Source organism: Bubalus bubalis, chromosome 1 (genome assembly GCF_019923935.1).
Source record: "Bubalus bubalis isolate 160015118507 breed Murrah chromosome 1, NDDB_SH_1, whole genome shotgun sequence".
Lineage (NCBI taxonomy): Eukaryota > Metazoa > Chordata > Mammalia > Artiodactyla > Bovidae > Bubalus > Bubalus bubalis.
Window position 1 is genome coordinate 75828466 of NC_059157.1, and position 24747 is coordinate 75853212.

Consider the following 24747-nt stretch of genomic DNA (forward strand, 5'->3'; position numbering starts at 1 on the left):
ACACTCTTGCTTTTTTGATGATCCAAAGGATGTTAGCACTTTGATCTCTGGTTCCTCTGCCTTTTCTAAAACAAGCTTGAACATCTGGAAGTTTATGGTTCACGCATTACTTAAGCCTGGCTTGGAGAATTTTGAGCATTATTTTGCTAGCGTGTGAGATGAATGAAATTGTGCAGTAGTTTGAGCATTCTTTGGCATTGCCTTTCTTTGTGATTAGAATGAAAACTGAATTTTTCCAGTCTTGTGGCCACTGCTGAGTTTTCCAAATTTGTTGGCATATTGAGTGAAGCCCTTTCACAGCATCATCTTTTAGGATTTAAAATAGCTCAACTGGAATTCCATCACCTCCACTAGCCTTGTTCATAGTGATGCTTCCTAAGGCCCACTTGACTTCACATTCCAGCATGTCTGGCTCTAGGTGAGTGATCACACCATCATGATTATCTGGGTCATGAAGATCTTTTTTGTACAGTTCTTCTGTGTATTCTTGCCACCTCTTCTTAATATCTTCTGCTTCTGTCAGGTCTATACCATTTCTGTCCTTTATTGAGCCCATTGTTGCATGAAATGTTTCCTTGGTATCTCTAATTTTCTGGAAGAGACCTCTAGTCTTTCCCATTCTATTGTTTTCCTCTATTTCTTTGCATTGATCACTGAGGCAGGCTTTGTTATCTCTCCTTGATATTCTTTGGATCTCTGCATTCAAATGGGTATATCTTTCCTTTTGTCCTTTGCTTTAGGCTTCCCTTATATTCACAGCTATTTGTAAGGCCTCCTCAGACAGCTATTTTTGTTTTTTGCATTTCTTTTTCTTAGGTATGATCTTGCTCCCTGTCTCCTGTACAATGTCATGAACCTCTGTCCATAGTTCATCTGGCACTCTGTCTATCTTAAATCTATTTCTCACTTCCACTGTTAACTGTAAGGGATTTGATTTAGGTCATATATGAATGGTCTAATTGTTTTCCCTACTTTATTCAATTTCAGTCTGAATTTGGCAATAAGGAGTTCATGATCTGAGCTAGATACAATGTTCATCTGAGTTAAATTCACCCATTCCAGTCGATTTTAGTTCACTGATTCCTAAAATGTCGACCTTCACTCTTGCCATCTCCTGTTTGATCACTTCCCATCTGCCTTGATTCATGGGCCTAACATTCCAGGTTCATATGCAATATTGCTCTCTACAGCAGTGGGCCTTGCTTCTATCACCAGTCACATTCACAACTGGGTGTTGTTTTTGCTTTGGCTGCATCTCTTCATTCTGTCTGGAGTTATTTCTCCACTGATCTCCAGTAGCATATTGGGCACCTACCAACTTAGGTAGTTCATCTTTCAGTGTCCTATCTTCCTGCCTTTTCATGCTGTTCATGTGGTTCTCAAGGCAAGAATTCTGAAGTGGTTTGCCATTCCCTTCTCTAGTGGACCACATTTTTTCAGAACTCTCCACCATGACCTGTCCATCTTGGGTGGCCCTACATGGCATGTCTCATAGTTTCATTGAGTTAGACAAGGCTGTGGTCCATATGATTAGATTGGTTAGTTTTCTGTCATGGTGGTTTTCAGTCTCTCTGCCCTCTGATGGAGAAGGATGGAATAGACTGACTGAGGGGATTACTGGGTCTTGTTCTCATGGGCAGGGCCATGCTCAGTAAATCTTCAATCCAATTTTCTGTTGATGAGTGGAGCTGTGTTCCCTCCCTGCCTTTTACTGGGGCCAAACTATGATGGAGGTAATGAAGATAATGGTAACATCCCTCAAAAGATTCCAGGCATGTACTGCCACAGTCCATGCCCCCAACCCTGTAGCAGGCCACCACCAACCCACTCCTTCTCCAGAGACTCCCGGACACCCAAAGGCAAGTCTCCTGTGGGGTCACTATACCTTTCTCCTGGGTCCTGGTGAACAAGTTTCTGTTGTGCCCTCCAAGAGTCTATTTCCCAGTCCTATGTAAGTTCTGGCAGCTCTATAGTGGGGTAAATGGTGACCTCCTCCAAGAGGACTTATGCCTTATCCACACCAGAGACCCTGTCCCTGCGGCAGACCACTGCCGACCCATACCTCCACAGAAGATGCTCAAACACAGTCTGTCTCAGTCTCTATAGGGTCCCTGGGTCCTGGTGTGCACAAGGTTTGTTTGAGCCCTCTGAGCGTCTCTGGCAGGGACAGGGTTTGATTCTAAACGTGAATTCACCCCTCCTACCATCTTACTGGGGCTTCTCTTCTGCCCCTAGACATGGGGTGTCTCCTCACAGTTGCTCCAGTGTGTACCATCTTACTGGGGTTTTTTTGACCTTGGACGTGGGGTATCTCTTCACGGGTGCTTCAGTGATGCACAGGTGCCACTCATGACCTTGGGCATGGGGTATCTCCTCACATCTGCTGCTCCTGACTTTGGACATGGGGTATTTTCTCTCAGCTTTTAAATACAATTTTAAATACAATTAAAATTAATTTTTAAAAAACATATAAAAATGGACTCATGCCATTTAGTGTGCTGATAATTTTACATATATTATTCAGTTAACTATAACAAATTCCTGAATGTAGTAGTTGCCTTTAATATTCTTGCCTTACATGTGAAAAATGAAGGCTTCAATAGGTGAAACAGATCACATAAAATCACAAAGATAACACAGAAAGAAGTAAGGTTTTGACTCTAGAAACTGGTACTCTTAACCACTAAAATATTACAACTGTTCTTAAAAATTATACTTTAAGAATTTTCCTCCTAATGGAGACAAAATGAGGGCATATGCCTGACATTCACCATAAGGGATTTGACTCAGATAAAGTAAAACTTTCAAACAGAGAGTATTGCCAAGAGAATCCCTGCAGCCACCTTTTCTGACTTGTCATCAGAAGAACTTGGTAGTAGACAGACAGAAAGGGTGTCCTTTTAGGATTTTATATACCCTGGCAAATAACCATTAAGCAAAAAGATTAACTCATTGGAAGAGAGGATAATTATGCAGGATTTTACTAGGAATTTGGAGAAGGGAATGGTAACCCACTCTAGTATTCTAGGCTGGAGAAGTCCATGGACAGAGGAGCCTGGGCGAGCTACAGTCCATGTGGTTACAAAGAGTCAGATATGATCAAGTGACTAACACACTTACTAGGAGTGCATCTTAATAACTCTCGCTCAGATTTTTTTCCCCCTAGCAGTCTCTAGTGCTGCTGTTCTGGTATCTATAGCTAGAGATTTTTTGTTTTGTTTTGTTTTTTGATTTCTGGATTACTTTAAAATAATATACTTTCCTAACTCTTTTCCACTAGAAAATCTTAAATCCTTTTTTTTTTTTTTTGTAAAAAAAAAAAATGCTATTTTACATTGAAAATTAAATACATTAAACTATCTTGGTCAGTTGTTTTCAAAGGTAATGATAAATTCTTACACAAATAGAATAGCAAGTATTATGTATGGGAAATAAATGGAGTGATCAGATTATGTTAGAACATAATAAAAAATGATATGCTGATTTTGTTATACAAACTATCCCTATGCCATAACATAGAATGTCTCATTCTATCTATAGCAATTCAAATTACACAAAGATTTTTTGAGAATAGACTTACAAAACTCATGTCTTAAAGGTGGGCATATGTATTCATTTTACATGGTATTAAAAATGTATGTAACTAACCAATCAAACACCCTAGAGTCACTCAGATTATTTGGTTGTTATAAAGTGTGGCTCCAATTAATGTATGCAATGGGGAAATCTACTAAAGATGATGATGGTGGTGGTGGTGGTGGTGATAATGATGATGATGATGGTTGGAGAGGGTCTTAGAACCAAATGAAAAGTCAAACCTAGAATTGGACATGGGAAGAACTGGGCCACAACATAGTTTCTATAAATTGAATTGATGCTGCCTCTAGAGTGAGTAGACGCTAACCATTTTTATTCTGTCCCTGCTTCATTGCATTTAAGACTGAAGTGAAAAAGTAAAACACAAACACACACACATACAGATACAGAAACAGAATACAGAATAAAGGATGGAAAGAGAGAGAAAAGGAAGGAGAGAAAGAGAATGCATAAATAAATTGGCCTGAAAACTGTTATTGTGAGAAAACATTCTTAGCAATATATATATATACATTTTCATTTCAATACACCATTTATTCAAGAACTCATAACTGCAAAGTATTAAATGTCTAGAAAAAATACATTTATTGAGATTTGACTCAAATATATTTTAAATCTGATTTTCAAGCTAGATTAATTATTGCTTACCAGAATTATTTCCCCATCGATCCCACAAGAGCTGCCATTCATCATGGCATTTACCCTAGATCATAGCTCCAATGAATGATACAATGTAGCATAATCACCCTCCTCCTAACTCCTTAAAATGGAACTGTTTGCTCAGAAAACTTTGGTCCATCAGTTGTCTAAGTTCATCAATTCTATCTAATGGCTGAAAAAATGCATTAGAATACCTAAGGTGATTTTCCTAAGGGGCTATAAGGATGGCTTGCTTACACATTTTCCTTTTTCAATCTGGAAAATAATATACCTTGAATTGAGAGCAGCTTTTATGACTAAAATATTCAAATTGAAGAGGTGTCTGTCTACAGTAGGGAAATTTTCTAAGAGAACTGGCTCATTGGTATTCTAATTGCAGGCCAGTTAAATGACCCATCTCTAATAATTACCACTAGAACTTGGACTAATGGAATTCAGACCTAGGGAAGCTGCCTTTGATGAAGTCTACATTTCAGTGTGCTAATTTTTCAAGCGTATTTTTTGTAAAAAGAAATTATTTTTGAGAAAGATGACGTTTTAAAAAGTTCTGTGAGTGCCTTTGTGAGCTTTTATCTCTCTTGTTAAGGATATTGGTATTCTAAACATGCTAAGTGAAACAACTGTGAATTCAGCTAGGTTTATAATGAATTTGATAGTTCACATATGAGTTTTACATAATATTGGAAATACTTGATGACATGCATAAGACTTTTTAATTGAAATGTAGTTGATGTATAATATTATATAAGTATGTAAGATAGTTTTACAGTTTTTAAAGATTATGCTTCTTGTATAGTTTTTATAAAATATTGGCTGTATTCCATGTGTTGTTGAATTTATCTCCGTAGCTTATTTTATCCATAATAGTTTGTAACTCTTAATCTCTTACACCTATATTTCCCCTTCTTCCCTCTCTCCATGGTAACAACTAGTTTATTCTCTAGATGTGTGAATCTGCTTCATTTTTGTTATATTCACTAGTTTGTTGTACTTTTTTAGATTCCACATATAAGTAATATGTATTTTATCTCTGATTTAAATCACTTTGCATAATTTCCTCAAAGTCCATCAGCGCTTCTGCAAATGGCAAAATTTCATTCTTTTTTGTGGATGAGTAGAATCCTAGGGATGGGGAAACCTGGTGGGCTGCCATCTATGGGGTCACACAGAGTCGGACACGACTGAAGCAACTTAGCAGCAGCAGCAGCAGCAGTAGTATTCCATTATATACATATATATGTATACACACACACACATATATGTATGTATCCCATTCACCTGTTGTAAGACATTAGGTTGTTTCTTTATCTTAGCAATTATAAATGATGTTGCTATGAACACTGAGGTCTATGTATCTTTTTTCAGTTTAGTGTTTTTGATTTTTTTTCAGAGATACATCCAGGAGTGGACTTGCTGGTTCACATCATAGTTCTATTTTTAGGTTTTTTTTTTTTTTTTTTTCCCTCTTTAGAAAGCTTCCTATTTTCCACAGTGGCTGCACAAATTTACATTACCACCTGTAGTGTATGAGGGTTCTCTTTTCTTCTCTTCCTTGACAACATTTGGTATTTGTGTAATTTTTGATGATAACCATTCTTTTTTTTAACTTTACAATATTGTATTAGTTTTGCCAAATATCGAAATGAATCCACCACAGGTATACCTGTGTTCCCCATCCTGAACCCTCCTCCCTCCTCCCTCCCCATACCCTTCCTCTGGGTTGTCCCAGTGCACCAGCCCCAAGCATCTAGTATCGTGCATCAAACCTGGACTGGCGACTCGTTTCATACATGATATTATACATGTTTCAATGCCATTCTCCCAAATCTCCCCACCCTCTCCCTCTCCCACAGAGTCCATAAGACTCTTCTATACATCAGTGTCTCTTTTGCTGTCTCGTACACAGGGTTATTGTTACCGTCTTTCTAAATTCCATATATATGCATTAGTATACCGTATTGGTGTTTTTCTTTCTGGCTTACTTCACTCTGTATAATAGGCTCCAGTTTCATCCACCTCATTAGAACTGATTCAAATGTATTCTTTTTAATGGCTGAGTAATACTCCATTGTGTATATGTACCACAGCTTTCTTATCCATTCATCTGCTGATGGACATCTAGGTTGCTTCCATGTCCTGGCTATTATAAACAGTGCTGCGATGAACATTGGGGTACACGTGTCTCTTTCCCTTCTGGTTTCCTCAGTGTGTATGCCCAGCAGTGGGATTGCTGGATCATAAGGCAGGTCTATTTCCAGTTTTTTAAGGAATCTCCACACTGTTCTCCATAGTGGCTGTACTAGTTTGCATTTCCACCAACAGTGTAAGAGGGTTCCCTTTTCTCCACACCCTCTCCAGCATTTATTGCTGTAGACTTTTGGATCGCAGCCATTCTGACTGGCGTGAAAAGGTACCTCATAGTGGTTTGATTTGCATTTCTCTGATAATGAGTGATGTTGAGCATCTTTTCATGTGTTTGTTAGCCATCTGTATGTCTTCTTTGGAGAAATAATATCTGCAAATCAATGTAATACACCACATTAACAAATTGAAAAATAAAAACCATGTGATTATCTCAATAGATGCAGAGAAAGCCTTTGACAAAATTCAACATCCATTTATGATAAAAACTCTCCAGAAAGCAGGAATAGAAGGAACATACCTAAACATAATAAAAGCTATATATGACAAACCCACAGCAAACATTATCCTCAATGGTGAAAAATTGAAAGCGTTTCCCCTAAAGTCAGGAACAAGACAAGGGTGCCCACTTTCATCATTACTATTCAATATAGTTTTGGAAGTTTTGGCCACAGCAATCAGAGCAGAAAAAGAAATAAAAGGAATCCAAACTGGAAAAGAAGAAGTAAAACTCTCACTGTTTGCAGATGACATAATCCTCTACATAGAAAACCCTAAAGACTCCACCAGAAAATTACTAGAACTAATCAATGATTATAGTAAAGTTGCAGGATATAAAATCAACACACAGAAATCCCTTGCATTCCTATACACTAATAATGAGAAAAAAGAAAGAGAAATTAAGGAAACAATTCCATTCACCATTGCAACGGAAAGAATAAAATACTTAGGAATATATCTACCTAAAGAAACTAAAGACCTATATATATAAAACTATAAAACACTGGTGAAAGAAATCAAAGAGGACACTAACAGATGGAGAAATATACCATGTTCATGGATTGGAAGAATCAATATAGTGAAAATGAGTATACTACCCAAAGCAATTTATAGATTCAATGCAATCCCTATCAAGCTACCAACTGTATTCTTCACAGAGCTAGAACAAATAATTTCACAATTTGTATGGAAATACAAAAAACCTCGAATAGCCAAAGCGATCTTGAGAAAGAAGAATGGAACTGGAGGAATCAACCTACCTGACTTCAGGCTCTATTACAAAACCACAGTTATCAAGACAGTATGGTACTGGCACAAAGACAGAAATATTGATCAATGGAACAAAATAGAAAGCCCAGAGATAAATCCACGCACATATGGACACCTTATCTTTGACAAAGGAGGCAAGAATATACAATGGATTAAAGACAATCTCTTCAACAAGTGGTGCTGGGAAATCTGGTCAACCACTTGTAAAAGAATGAAACTAGAACACTTTCTAACACCATACACAAAAATAAACTCAAAATGGATTAAAGATCTAAATGTAAGACCAGAAACTATAAAACTCCTAGAGGAGAACATAGGCAAAACACTCTCTGACATACATCACAACAGGATCCTCTATGACCCACCTCCCAGAATATTGGAAATAAAAGCAAAAATAAACAAATGGGACCTAATTAACCTTAAAAGCTTCTGCACATCAAAGGAAACTATTAGCAAGGTGAAAAGACAGCCTTCAGAATGGGAGAAGATAATAGCAAATGAAGCAACTGACAAACAACTAATCTCGAGAATATACAAGCAACTCCTACAGCTCAACTCAAGAAAAATAAATGACCCAATCAAAAAATGGGCCAAAGAACTAGATAGCCATTCTTATAGCTTTGAAGTAGGATCTCATTAGGGCTTTGATTTACATTTCCCTGATGATTAGTGGTGTTGAGCAACTTTACAGGTGCCAGTTATATAAAGCCTTTATTTATTAAGTAAGGTATGTGGATGAATCGTACTTTCTCTAATTCTGAATTTGAGTTTATATTAGGTGTATATATTTGAGATATTGTTGTTTAGTCACTAAGTGATACCCAACTCTTTTCAACCTTGTGGACTGTAGCCTACCAGGTGCCTCTGTCTATGGAATTCTCCAGGAAAGAATACTGGACTGGGTAGTGATTTCTTTCTCCAGGGGATCTTCCTGATCCAAGGATTGAACCCAGGTCTCCTGCACTACAGGCGGATTCTTTACCACCTAAGCCACCAGGGAAGCTCGTATTTGAGATAGTTCAGGGTCAAACTATGAACTATGTGGTTTTGTTTCTATAGAGTGGCAAAAAATTGTGAATTATTTGCATCATCTTATAAAATATGGTCTCCATTCAAGGAAATGACAAGCCCAGATGGCTAGGCAAGCTTCAAATTCACTGAAACTTAACCTTATAAATCATTGGTTCAAACTGCAACATCCATGTCCCAAAATTTTGCAGGGCTTAAGTAAATGTAGTATAGAGAGGTAGACACAAAATTCACTTAGATCGTTTCAATAATATACTCTCTCTTGACCTTTAATCTCCTGAATTCTATTACTTCATTTTTTGTTATTATTTCTATCAAACTACCAATGTTTGATTTTATTTTCCTCCCAAATGGATTGAAAATACTGAGTTTAATCATTCAATCAGCAGATTTTTTTAAATGATACTATGTAGATTATATAATATATAGAGAGCTTACATTTTGTAAATTTTTTTTTAAATTTTATTTTATTTTTAAACTTTACATAACTGTATTAGATTTGCCAAATATCAAAATTAATCCACCACAGGTATACATGTGTTCCCCATCCTGAACCCTCCTCCCTCCTCCCTCCCCATTCCATCCCTCTGGGTCGTCCCAGTGCACCAGCCCCAAGCATCCAGTATCGTGCATCGAACCTGGACTGACAACTCGTTTCATACATGATATTTTACATGTTTCAATGCCATTCTCCCAAATCTTCCCACCCTCTCCCTCTCCCACAGAGTCCATAAGACTGTTCTATACATCAGTGTCTCTTTTGCTGTCTCGTACACAGGGTTATTGTTACCATCTTTCTAAATTCCATATATATGCGTTAGTATACTGTATTGGTGTTTTTCTTTCTGGCTTACTTCACTCTGTATAATAGGCTCCAGTTTCATCCACCTCATTAGAACTGATTCAAATGTATTCTTTTTAATGGCTGAATAATACTCCATTGTGTATATGTACCACAGCTTTCTTATCCATTCATCTGCTGATGGACATCTAGGTTGCTTCCATGTCCTGGCTATTATAAACAGTGCTGCGATGAACATTGGGGTACTCGTGTCTCTTTCCCTTCTGGTTTCCTCAGTGTGTATGCCCAGCAGTGGGATTGCTGGATCATAAGGCAGGTCTATTTCCAGTTTTTTAAGGAATCTCCACACTGTTCTCCATAGTGGCTGTACTAGTTTGCATTCCCACCAACAGTGGAAGAGGGTTCCCTTTTCTCCACACCCTCTCCAGCATTTATTACTTGTAGACTTTTGGATCACAGCCATTCTGACTGGTGTGAAATGGTACCTCATAGTGGTTTTGATTTGCATTTCTCTGATAATGAGTGATGTTGAGCATCTTTTCATGTGTTTGTTAGCCATCTGGATGTCTTCTTTGGAGAAATGTCTATTTAGTTCTTTGGCCCATTTTTTGATTGGGTCATTTATTTTTCTGGAGTTGAGCTGTAGGAGTTGCTTGTATATTCTCGAGATGAGTTGTTTGTCAGTTGCTTCATTTGCTATTATCTTCTCCCATTCTGAAGGCTGTCTTTTCACCTTGCTAATAGTTTCCTTTGATGTGCAGAAGCTTTTAAGGTTAATTAGGTCCCATTTGTTTATTTTTGCTTTTATTTCCAATATTCTGGGAGGTGGGTCATAGAGGATCCTGCTGTGATGTATGTCAGAGAGTGTTTTGCCTATGTTCTCCTCTAGGACATTTTGTAAATTTTATCATATTTTTTTCCAGTCCAGAAACTCCAAGCAGTCACAATAATTTGCTTGATTTTTTCTGTTCCTAGGCTATCAAACATTATGAATAATTATTATAATAGCAATGCCTATAGCTCCAATATATACAATTTGGTCTTTAATCCCTGTGTAATCCTAAACATTATAAATTTAACTCCAAATCACATTTCACACAAATTTATGAAATACTTTTAACTCCTTTAGTCCCTGAATGTGTACCCATCTATTCTCCATCCCCCATACCATTGATATATATGAGCTGTTTCTTTATAAGGATGTCACTTCCAATTATTTATGCCCTCAATTTCTTCAACTTTCATCCACTCAGATAATTGTGAATATTTTTTCTGCATTTTTACTTTCCCATTCTCTAATGGTGAAATAGACTGCAGATCATGATTGTGCTTTTAATAGACAAGTGTTATACAATTGGTGAATTCATAAATTTGGAGGCCATATTCATCCGTCAGTACTTGGATGCAATCTCAAAAACAACAAAATGATCGTTGTTCATTTCCAGTGCAAATTATTCAATATCACAGTGATCCAAGTCTATGCCCTGACTGGTAATGCTGAAGATGCTGAAGTTGAACGGTTATATGAAGACCTACAAGACCTTCTAGAACTAACACTCCCAAAAGATGTCCTCTTCATTATAGAGGAATGGAATGCAGAAGTAGGAAGTCAAGAAACACCTGGAGTAACAGGCAAATTTGGCCTTGGAAAACACAATGAAGCAGGACAAAGTCTAATAGAGTTTTGCCAAGAAAATGCACTGGTCATAGCAAATACCCTTTTCCAACAACACAAGAGAAGACTCTATGCATGGACATAACCAGAAGGACAATACCAAAATCAGATTGATTATATTCTTTGCAGCCAAAAAAGAAGAAGCTCTATACAGTCAGCAAAAAGAAGACTGGGAGCTGACTGTAACTCAGATCATGAACTCCTTATTGCCAAATTCAGACTTAAGAATAAAGTAGGGGAAACCACTAGACCATTCACGTATGACCTAAATCAAATCCCTTACAACTATACAATGAAAGTGAGAAATAGATTCAAGGGATTAGATCTGATAGACAGAGTGCCTGAAGAACTATGGATGGAAGTTCGTGACATAACACAGGAGACAGGGATCAAGATCATACCTAAGAAAAAGAAATGCAAAAAAGAAAAATGGCTGTCTCAGTAGGTCTTACAATAGCTGAGAAAAGAAGAGAAATGAAAAGCAAAGGAGAAAAGGAAAGATACACACATTTGAATGCAGAGTTCCAAAGAATAGCAAGGAGAGATAAGAAAGCCTTCCTCATTAATCAGTGCCAAGAAATAGAGGAAAACAATAGAATGGGAAAGACTAGAGATCTCTTCAAGAAATTTAAAGATAGCAACGGAACATTTCATGCAAAGATGGGCACAACAAAGGAGAGAAATTGTATGGACCTAATCAAAGCAGAGGCTATTAAGAAGAGGTGGCAAGAATATACAAAAAAAGGTCTGCACAACCCAGATAATCACAATGGTATGATCACTCACCTAGAACCAGACATGCTGGAATATGAAGTCAAGTGGACCTTAGGAAGCATCACTACGAACAAAGCTAGTGGAGGTGATGGAATTCCAGTTGAGCTCTTTCAAATCCTAAAACATGATGCTTTGAAAGTGCTACACTCGAAGTGGAGGGGAGCCAAGATGGCGGAGGAGTAGGACGGGGAGAACACTTTCTCCCCCACAAATTCATCAAAAGAGCATTTAAACATCGAGTAAATTCCACAAAACAACTTCCGAATGCCGGCAGAGGACATCAGGCACCCAGAAAAGCAGCCCAACTCTTCGAAAGGAGGTAGGAAAAAATATAAAAGACAAAAAAAGAGACAAAAGAGGGAGGGACGGAGTTCCGTCCCGGGAAGGGAGTCTTAAAAAGAGAGAAGTTTCCAAACACCAGGAAACCCTCTCACTGCCGAATCTGTGCCGAGCTTTGGAAGCACAGAGGGCAACATAAAAGGGAGGGGAAAAAAAAAAAAAAAAAAAAAAAAAAAAAGAAAAAAAAAAAAATAAACAATTAAAAATCGCGGATTGTGAGCCCTACGGGAACTCCCCCAGCGGAGAAGCAGCGCAGACGCCTGCACACGGCATTAGCAAGCGGGGGCTGGGCAGGGAAGTGCGGCGCGGGCTGTGTCCCTTAGAGTAAGAATCGGGCCGAATGTCCTGAGCGCTATCTGAGCGAAATAATTTGGGCTAGCAAACCAGACTGTGGGTTATCTACCACGCGAAAAGCCAGCCCTAACCTAAGACACCGCCAGGCCCGCGCACAGAACAAAGGACTGAACAGAGATAGCCGGCTGCAGACCTCCCCCTCCGGTGACAGGCAACCAGAGCCGGAAGGGGGCAATCGCAGCCCCAGAGAGACACTATCTATAAAACTGTAAGCAGGCTTCTTTGCTAACTAAAACTTCTTGGGGGTCTGGACGGTCAACATCTGCCTGAGAAGGTGCGCCGGTTTTACACCCAGATAACCGAGTGGCGGGGAGGCGATAAGTCGCAGCATTGGCGCCCGCCAAGCACCTCATCGCCTGAGCTGCTCGACCTGGGAAGAACACAAAACGCAGGCCCAACCGAGTCTGCGCCTCTGAGGACTACCCGAGTGCCTGAACCTGAGCGGCTTGGACCTGGGAGCTCAGTCCAGGGCCGGCCTCTGATTGTTCCCGGCGGAACAACCTAGAGCCCAAGCAGTGTGGGCAGGGAGGTTACACGCGCCGTGAGCGGGGGCAGACCCAGTGTGGCCGAGGCACTTCGAGCGCACGCCAGTGTTATCTGTTTGCAGCATCCCTCCCTCCCTCCCCACAGCGCGGCTGAACAAGTGAGCCTAAATTAAAAAAAAAAAAAAAAATAGGGTCCTCCACCGTCCCCTTTGTGTCAGGGCGGGAACCAGACACTGAAGAGACCAGCAAACAGAAGAAGCTCTAACAGAGGGAAACGCCTTGGAAGCTACAGGCCATAGATTAAAACCCTGTGGTTACTACGGATTACATAGGAAGGGGCCTATAGATCTTGAGAAATATAAGTCGGACTAAGGAACTGCCAAAAATGAACTGAACCCACAATACTCACAACAAAACCAGAGAAAGACCTAGATATATTTTTACTATTTTTACGATCAATCTTTCTTTCTTTCTTTTATTTTTTAATTAAAAAAAAATTTTTTTAAGTCCTCTATTGTCCTTTAATTTTCACTTTTATAACTATTACTTTGCAAAAAAAAAAAAAAAAGACCCTATTTTTTTTTTTCTTCTTCAGCAAACTTCATATATATATTTTATAATTTTTTGACCGTGGTTTTTTTTTTTTTTTTCTTTTTTCTTTTTCTTCTTTTCTTTAACATTGCATTTTTGAAATTCCAAACTCTACTCTAGATTTTTAATTTTAGCCTTTTGATATATGTTATCAATTTTGTACCTATAGTTTTTTTCATAATTGCTGTGATTTTTTTTTTTTCCTCTGTTTCTTTCTCTTCTTCTTTTATATAACATCGTATATCTGCAATTCCAAACTCTACTCAAGATTTTTAATTTATGCTTTTTGGTATTTGATATCAATTTTGTACCTGTATTTTCTTTATAATTTTTGCGACATTGTTTTTGTTGGTTTGTTTGTTTTCTCTCTTTATTTTTCTTCTTCTTCTTTTTTTTTTTTTTTTTAACGTTGTATTTTTGAAATTCCAAACTCTACTCTGGATTTTTAATTTTTGCTGTTTGGTATTAGTTATCAATTTTGTACCTGTAGTTTCTTTATTACTTTCACGACCTTGTTTGTTTTTCTTTGTTCGTTTTTTCTCTCTTTCTTTTCCTTCTCCTTTTCATTAACATCGCATTTTTGAAATTCCAAACTCTACTCTAATTTCTAATTTTTGTTTTTATGTATTTGTTACCAATTTTGTACCTTTAAGAACCCAATCTTCAGGACCCATTTTTCACTAGTGTACGAGATTACTGGCTTGACTGCTCTCTCTCCCTTTGGACTCTCCATTTTCTCCACCAGGTCACCTGTATCTCCTCCCTAACCCCTCTCTACTCTACCCAACTCTGTGAATTTCTGTGTGTTCCAGACGGTGGAGAACACTTAAGGAACTGATTACTGGCTGGATCTGTCTCCCGCCTTTTCATTTCCCCCTTTTATCCTTCTGGCCACCTCTGTCTCCTGCCTCCTTCTTCTCTTCCCTGTATAACTCCGTGAACATCTCTGAGTGGTCCAGTTGTGGAGTGCACATAAGGAAGTGACTACTGGCTAGCCCACTCTCTCCACTATTGATTCCACCTCATCTCATTTGGGTCACCTCTAACTCCCTCCTCCCTCTTCTCTTCTCCATGTAACGCTGTGAACCTCTCTGAGTGACCCTCACAGTAGAGAAACTTTTCATCTTTAACGTAGATGTTTTATCAGTGGTGCTGTATAGAAGGAGAAGTTTTGAAACTACTGTAAAATTAAGACCGATAACTGGAAGTAGGAGGCTTAAGTCCAATCCCTGACTCCAGGGAACTCCTGACTCCAAGGAACATTAATTGACAGGAGCTCATCAAACGCCTCCATACCGACACTGAAACCAAGCACCACACAAGGGCTAACAAGTTCCAGGGAAAGACATAACAAGCAAATTCTCCAGCAACAAAGGAACACAGCCCTGAGCTTCAAGATACAGGCTGCCCAAAGTCACCCCAAAACCATAGACATCTCATAACTCATTACTGGACATTTCATTACACTCCAGAGAGAAGAAATACAGCTCCATCCACCAGAACATCGACAAAAGCTTCCCTAACCAGGAAACCTTGACAAGCCACCTGTACAAACCCACACACAGCGAGGAAACGCCACAATAAAGAGAACTCCACAAACTGCCAGAATACAGAAAGGACACCCCAAACTCAGCAATTTAAACAAGATGAAGAGACAGAGGAATAGCCAGCAGATAAAGGAACAGGATAAATGCCCACCAAACCAAACCAAAGAGGAAGAGATAGGGAATCTACCTGATAAAGAATTCCGAATAATGATAGTGAAATTGATCCAAAATCTTGAAATTAAAATGGAATCACAGATAAATAGCCTGGAGGCAAGGATTGAGAAGATGCAAGAAAGGTTTAACAAGGACTTAGAAGAAATAAAAAAGAGTCAATATATAATGAATAATGCAATAAGTGAAATTAAAAACACTCTGGAGGCAACAAATAGTAGAATAACAGAGGCAGAAGATAGGATTAGTGAATTAGAAGATAGAATGGTAGAAATAAATGAATCAGAGAGGATAAAAGAAAAACGAATTAAAAGAAATGAGGACAATCTCAGAGACCTCCAGGACAATATTAAACGCTACAACATTCGAATCATAGGGGTCCCAGAAGAAGAAGACAAAAAGAAAGACCATGAGAAAATACTTGAGGAGATAATAGTTGAAAACTTCCCTAAAATGGGGAAGGAAATAATCACCCAAGTCCAAGAAACCCAGAGAGTCCCAAATAGGATAAACCCAAGGCGAAACACCCCAAGACACATAGTAATCAAATTAACAAAGATCAAACACAAAGAACAAATATTAAAAGCAGCAAGGGAAAAACAACAAATAACACACAAGGGAATTCCCATAAGGATAACAGCTGATCTTTCAATAGAAACTCTTCAAGCCAGGAGGGAATGGCAAGACATACTTAAAATGATGAAAGAAAATAATCTACAGCCCAGATTATTGTACCCAGCAAGGATCTCATTCAAGTATGAAGGAGAAATCAAAAGCTTTTCAGACAAGCAAAAGCTGAGAGAATTCTGCACCACCAAACCAGCTCTCCAACAAATACTAAAGGATATTCTCTAGACAGGAAACACAAAAATTGTGTATAAATTCGAACCCAAAACAATAAAGTAAATGGCAACGGGGTCATACTTATCAGTAATTACCTTAAACGTAAATGGGTTGAATGCCCCAACCAAAAGACAAAGACTGGCTGAATGGATACAAAAACAAGACCCCTGCATATGTTGTCTACAAGAGACCCACCTCAAAACAGGGGACACATACAGACTGAAAGTGAAGGGCTGGAAAAAGATTTTCCATGCGAATAGGGACCAAAAGAAAGCAGGAGTAGCAATACTCATATCAGATAAAATAGACTTTAAAACAAAGACTGTGAAAAGAGACAAAGATGGTCACTACATAATGATCAAAGGATCAATCCAAGAAGAAGATATAACAATTATAAATATATATGCACCCAACACGGGAGCACCGCAGTATGTAAGACAAATGCTAACAAGTATGAAAGAAGAAATTAACAATAACACAATAATAGTGGGAGACTTTAATACCCCACTCACACCTATGGATAGATCAACTAAACAGAAAATTAACAAGGAAACACAAACTTTAAACGATACAATAGACCAGTTAGACCTAATTGATATCTATAGGACATTTCATCCCAAAACAATGAATTTCACCTTCTTCTCAAGTGCACATGGAACCTTCTCCAGGATAGATCACATCCTGGGCCATAAAGCTAGCCTTGGTAAATTCAAAAAAATAGAAATCATTCCAAGCATCTTTTCTGACCACAATGCAGTAAGATTAGATCTCAATTACAGGAGAAAAACTATTAAAAAATCCAACATATGGAGGCTGAACAACACGCTGCTGAATAACCAACAAATCACAGAAGAAATCAAAAAGAAATCAAAATTTGCATAGAAACGAATGAAAATGAAAACACAACAACCCAAAACCTGTGGGACACGGTAAAAGCAGTCCTAAGGGGAAAGTTCATAGCAATACAGGCACACCTCAAGAAACAAGAAAAAAGTCAAATAAACAACCTAACTCTACACCTAAAGCAACTAGAAAAGGAAGAAGTGAAGAACCCCAGGGTTAGTAGAAGGAAAGAAATCTTAAAAATTAGAGCAGAAATAAATGCAAAAGAAACAAAAGAGACCATAGCAAAAATCAACAAAACCAAAAGCTGGTTCTTTGAAAGGATAAATAAAATTGACAAACCATTAGCCAGACTCATCAAGAAACAAAGGGAGAAAAATCAAATCAATAAAATTAGAAATGAAAATGGAGAGATCACAACAGACAACACAGAAATACAAAGGATCATAAGAGACTACTATCAACAATTATATGCCAATAAAATGGACAACGTGGAAGAAATGGACAAATTCTTAGAAAAGTACAACTTTCCAAAACTCGATCAGGAAGAAATAGAAAATCTTAACAGACCCATCACAAGCACGGAAATTGAAACTGTAATCAAAAATCTTCCAGCAAACAAAAGCCCAGGTCCAGACGGCTTCACAGCTGAATTCTACCAAAAATTTAGAGAAGAGCTAACACCTATCCTGCTCAAACTCTTCCAGAAAATTGCAGAGGATGGTAAACTTCCAAACTCATTCTATGAGGCCACCATCACCCTAATACCAAAACCTGACAAAGATCCCACAAAAAAAGAAAACTACAGGCCAATATCACTGATGAACATAGATGCAAAAATCCTTAACAAAATTCTAGCAATCAGAATCCAACAACACATTAAAAAGATCATACACCATGACCAAGTGGGCTTTATCCCAGGGATGCAAGGATTCTTCAATATCCGCAAATCAATCAATGTAATACACCACATTAACAAATTGAAAAATAAAAACCATATGATTATCTCAATAGATGCAGAGAAAGCCTTTGACAAAATTCAACATCCATTTATGATCAAAACTCTCCAGAAAGCAGGAATAGAAGGAACCTACCTCAACATAATCAAAGCTATATATGACAAACCCACAGCAAACATTATCCTCAATGGTGAAAAATTGAAAGCATTTCCTCTAAAGTCAGGAACAAGACAAGGGTGCCCACTTTCACCATTACTATTCAACATAGTTTTGGAAGTTTTGGCCACAGCAATCAGAGCAGAAAAAGAAATAAAAGGAATCCAAATTGGAAAAGAAGAAGTAAAGCTCTCACTGTTTGCAGATGACATGATCCTCTACATAGAAAACCCTAAAGACTCCACCAGAAAATTACTAGAACTAATCAATGACTATAGTAAAGTTGCAGGATATAAAATCAACACACAGAAATCCCTTGCATTCCTATACACTAATAATGAGAAAACAGAAAGAGAAATTAAGGAAACAATTCCATTCACCATTGCAACGGAAAGAATAAAATACTTAGGAATATATCTACCTAAAGAATCTAAAGACCTATATATAGAAAACTATAAAACACTGGTGAAAGAAATCAAAGAGGACACTAACAGATGGAGAAATATACCATGTTCATGGATTGGAAGAATCAATGTAGTGAAAATGAGTATACTACCCAAAGCAATCTATAGATTCAATGCAATCCCTATCAAGCTACCAACAGCATTCTTCACAGAGCTAGAACAAATAATTTCACAATTTGTATGGAAAAACAAAAAACCTCGAATAGCCAAAGCGATCTTGAGAAAGAAGAATGGAACTGGAGGAATCAACCTACCTGACTTCAGGCTGTACTACAAAGCCACAGTTATCAAGACAGTATGGTACTGGCACAAAGACAGAAATATAGATCAATGGAACAAAATCGAAAGCCCAGAGATAAATCCACGCACATATGGACACCTTATCTTTGACAAAGGAGGCAAGAATATACAATGGATTAAAGACAATCTCTTTAACAAGTGGTGCTGGGAACTCTGGTCAACCACTTGTAAAAGAATGAAACTAGAACACTTTCTAACACCATACACAAAAATAAACTCAAAATGGATTAAAGATCTAAACGTAAGACCAGAAACTATAAAACTCCTAGAGGAGAACATAGGCAAAACACTCTCTGACATACATCACAGCAGGATCCTCTATGACCCACCTCCCAGAATATTGGAAATAAAAGCAAAAATAAACAAATGGGACCTAATTAACCTTAAAAGCTTCTGCACATCAAAGGAAACTATTAGCAAGGTGAAAAGACAGCCTTCAGAATGGGAGAAGATAATAGCAAATGAAGCAACTGACAAACAACTAATCTCGAGAATATACAAGCAACTCCTACAGCTCAACTCCAGAAAAATAAATGACCCAATCAAAAAATGGGCCAAAGAACTAAATAGACATTTCTCCAAAGAAGACATAAAGATGGCTAACAAACACATGAAAAGATGCTCAACATCACTCATTATCAGAGAAATGCAAATCAAAACCACTATGAGGTACCATTTCACGCCAGTCAGAATGGCTGCAATCCAAAAGTCTACAAGTAATAAATGCTGGAGAGGGTGTGGAGAAAAGGGAACCCTCTTACACTGTTGGTGGGAATGCAAACTAGTGCAGCCACTATGGAGAACAGTGTGGAGATTCCTTAAAAAACTGGAAATAGACATGCCTTATGATCCAGCAATCCCACTGCTGGGCATACACACTGAGAAAACCAGAAGGGAAAGAGACACGAGTACCCCAATGTTCATCGCAGCACTGTTTATAATAGCCAGGACATGGAAGCAACCTAGATGTCCATCAGCAGATGAATGGATAAGAAAGCTGTGGTACATATACACAATGGAGTATTATTCAGCCATTAAAAAGAATACATTTGAATCAGTTCTAATGAGGTGGATGAAACTGGAGCCTATTATACAGAGTGAAGTAAGCCAGAAAGAAAAACACCAATACAGTATACTAACGCATATATATGGAATTTAGAAAGATGGTAACAATAACCCTGTGTACGAGACAGCAAAAGAGACACTGATGTATAGAACAGTCTTATGGACTCTGTGGGAGAGGGAGAGGGTGGGAAGATTTGGGAGAATGGCATTGAAACATGTAAATATCATGTATGAAATGAGTTGCCAGTCCAGGTTCGATGCACGATACTGGATGCTTGGGGCTGGTGCACTGGGACGACCCAGAGGGATGGAATGGGGAGGGAGGAGGGAGGAGGGTTCAGGATGGGGAACACATGTATACCTGTGGCAGATTCATTTTGATATTTGGCAAATCTAATACAGTTATGTAAAGTTTAAAAATAAAATAAAATTAAAAAAAAAAAAAAAAAAAAAAAAAAAAAAAAGAAAGTGCTACACTCAATATGCCAGAAAATTTGGAAAACTCAGCAATGGCCACAGGACTGGAAAAGGTCAGTTTTCATTTCAATCCCAAAGAAAGGCAATGCCAAGAATGCTCAAACTACTGCACAATTGTATTCATCTCACACGCTAGTAAAGTAATGCTCAAAATTCTCCAAGCCAGGCTTCAACAGTACATGAACTGTGAACATCCAGATATCCAAGCTGGTCTTAGAAAAGGTAGAGGAACTAGAGATCAAATTGCCAACATCCGTTGGATCATCAAAAAAGCAAGAGAGTTCCAGACAAACATCTGCTTTTGCTTTATTGACTACATCAAATCCTTTGACTATGTGGACCACAACAAACTGTGGGAAATTCTTAAAGTGATGGAAATACCAGACCACCTGAGCTGCCTCTTGAGAAAACTATATGCAGGTCAAGAAGCAACAGTTAGAACTGTACATGGAACAGAATGGTTCCAAATAGGGAAAAGAGTACTTCAAGGCTGTTTATTGTAACCCTGCTTATTTAATTTATATGCAGAGTACATCATGAGAAACACTGGGCTAGATGAAGCACAAATTGGAATCAAGACTGCTGGGAGAAATATCAATAACCTCAGATATGCAGATGATACCACCCTTATGGCAGAAAGTGAAGAGGAACTAAAAAGCCTCTTGATGAAAGTGAAAGAGGAGAGTGAAAAAGTTGGCTTAAAGCTCGACATTCAGAAAACGAAGATCATGGCATCTGGTCCCATCACTTCATGGCAGATAGATAAGGAAATAGTGGAAAAGGTGAAAGACTTTAATTTTTTGGACTTCAAAATCACTGCAGATGGTGATTGCAGCCATGCAATTAAAAGACACTTACCTCTTGGGGGAAAAGTTATGACCAACCTAGACAGCATATTAAAAAGCAGAGACATTACTTTGCCAACAAAGGTCTGTGTAGTCAAGACTCTATTGTTTTCCAGTAGTCATGTATGGGTGTGAGAATTGGACTATAAAGAAAGCTGAGCACCAAGGTACTGATGCTTTTGAACTGTGGTGTTGGAGAAGACTCTTGAGAGTCCCTTGGACTGCAAGGAGATCCAACCAGTCCATCCTAAAGGAAATCAGTCCTGAATATTCATTGGAAGGACTGATGCTGAAGCTGGAGCTCCCATACTTGGTCACCTGATGCAAAGAACTAACTCATTTGAAAAGACCCTGATGCTGGGAAAGATTGAAGGTGGGAGGAGAAGAGGAAGACAGAGGATGAGATGGTTGAATGGCATCACCGACTAAATGGACGTGAGTTTCAGTAAACTCTGGGAGTTGGTGATGGATAGGGAGGCCTGGCGTGCTGCAGTCCATGGGGTCACAAGTGTTGGACATGACTGAGTGACTGAACTGACTAATTTGTCAGATGACAGCTGTCTAACTTGACTATGAAGAAAGCAAGACCATTAAAGGAATGAGAAAAAATGAAAGTGTTTTAGTCTATAAATTAGAAGTCGGAATTTGTTGAGATTGAAAAAAATAAAGGAAAGAAGTTAAAGTGGATATCAAAATGTAGAATTATAATTGGCATTAGAAATGATGTGTAACAATGGCAAAGTCAGGATGCTGAAAAGGGATGTATTATATAGCTGAAGAGGGTCAAGACTAGAGAATTATAGATAAGTAGATCAAAGAAATGGCAAGTCATGACATCTAAGGGATTGAAAAGGGGTATATTAAAATTACCAAGACTTAGATCAGGATAATGTTATAGACAAGAATGACTCTTCAAGGAGTGGCCAAGTATTCTGTAGATGACAACAGCTGGAATATTCAATTACTATGTTATACACTTGGAACTAATATAATGAGTCAACTATACTATAATAATAAATTAAAAACAAAATAAACAAATGGGTATCTTTGGCTTGTTCTTTTAATATTGAATATATATTTCCTGTGCTGTGTAATATATGATGATATCTTATTTAATTTGTATATAATAGCTCTTCTTCTTAATATCTTACCCTTATCGCCCCCCCCCTTTTTTTTTTCAAGAATGTTTTGGCTACTTAAGGTCTTTTTTTTCATATATGTTTATTATAGTTCTGTGAAAAATGAAATGGGAAATTTGTTGTGGGTTGCATTAAAACTATGCTTTGAGTAGTAAGGATACTTTTAAAATATTCTTCCAATCCATGAAAATGGTATCTTTTCATTTCTTTTATCACCTTTTTTTTCCTTCATTAATGTGTTACGTTTTTCAAAGTTGAAGCCTTTAATATCTTTGGTTAGGTTTGTTTCTGGTATCTTCTTATTTTTATATAATTTTAAATGAAACAGTTTATTTAATTTTTTCTGATAGTTCATTATTTATCCAAAGAAAAATAATATTATCTGTATATTAATAGTGATCTTTATCCTGCAACTTTGTTGAATTCAGTCATTAGCTCTCTGTTAATTTCTTCTTTTGATTTCTCCCCATGTGGTTTAAAGATTTTTTTTATAACTTGTGGTTTTTTCTCTCTAGTTCTTGTGTATCTGTTATAGATTTTTGATTTGTGTTTGCCATAAAGTTTGTATATAATGATCTATAACTGCATCTACTTATTTTAGACTGACAGACATTTAAGTTCAAGCATATTCTTAAAGATTTACATTTTTTACTTTCTTTCTCATTTTTTTAGTATATAATTTACATATTCATGTTTATTTCTTAACTGTTAATTGTAGTTACAGTTGATTTCATAATATTTGTCTTTTAATTGTCACACTAGCTTATTTAAGTGGTTGATCCACAGCCTTTACTATATATTTGCATTTATTAGTGAAAATTTTCTTATAAATTCTTACTGTTTGTGATAGCCTTTTATTTTTCACTTAAATAAGACCTTTCAACACTTCTTGTAAGTTTAATATTGATGAACTGTTTTGGTTTTAGTTGACAAAGAAGTTCGTTATCTCTTTTTAAATTTTGAGTAATAACCTTTCTTTATCCTGGGTTGTATGTTTTCCCCTTTCATCACTTTAAATATATCATGACACTTTCTTCTGGCCTGCACATTTTCTGCAGAAAAATGAACTGATAACCTTATGGGAGTCCCCTCATGTGAGCGTCTATTTTTCTTTTGCTGTCATTAAAAATCTTTTATTTAACTTTTTACTTTTTAATTATGATATGTCTTGGTGTGGATCTCTTAGGGTTCATCTTTATAGAAATTTTCTATGATTCCTAAATGTCTCTTTCTTTCTTCAATTTAAGGAATTTTTCAACCATAATTTTGTCAAATATATTTCCAATCCTTTTTTCTCCCTCTTCTCTCTCTGGGACCCCCAATAATACAAATGTTAGTACTTGATGTTAATTGAGATCCTTTACACTATACTTATTTTTTAAATTTGTTTTCCTTTTTACTGTTCTGATTGGGTGACTTTCATTATTTTATTTTCTAGATCACTTATGCATTCTTCTGAGTCACCTAGTTTGCTATTAATATTGATACCATCAAGAGAGTTCCAGAAAAACATCTATTTCTGCTTTATTGACTATGCCAAAACCTTTGACTGTGTGGATCACAATAAACTGTGGAAAATTCTGAAAGAGATGGGAATACCACACCACCTGACCTGCTTCTTGAGAAACCTATATGCAGATCAGGAAGCAACAGATAGAACTGGACATGGAAGAACAGACTGGTTCCACATAGGAAAAGGAGTATATCAAGGCTGTATATTGTCACCCTGTTTATTTAATTTGTATGCAGAGTACATCATGAGAAACACTGGGCTGTAAGAAGCACAAGCTGGAATCAAGATTGCTGGGAGAAATATCAATAACCTCAGATATGCAGATGATACCACCCTTATGGCAGAAAGTGAAGAGGAACTAAAAAGCCTCTTGATGAAAGTGAAAGAGGAGAGTGAAAAAGTTGGCTTAAAGCTCGACATTCAGAAAACGAAGATCATGGCATCTGGTCCCACCACTTCATGGGAAATAGATGGGGAAACAGTGTCAGACTTTATTTTTGGGGGCTCCAAAATCACTGCAGATGGTGATTGCAGCCATGAAATTAAAAGACGCTTACTCCTTGGAAGGAAAGTTATGAACAACCTAGATAACATAATAAAAGGCAGAGATATTACTTTGCCAGCAAAGTCCATCTAGTCAAGGCTATGGTTTTCCCAGTGGTCATGTATGGATGTGAGAGTTGGACTGTGAAGAAAGCTGAGCAGCGA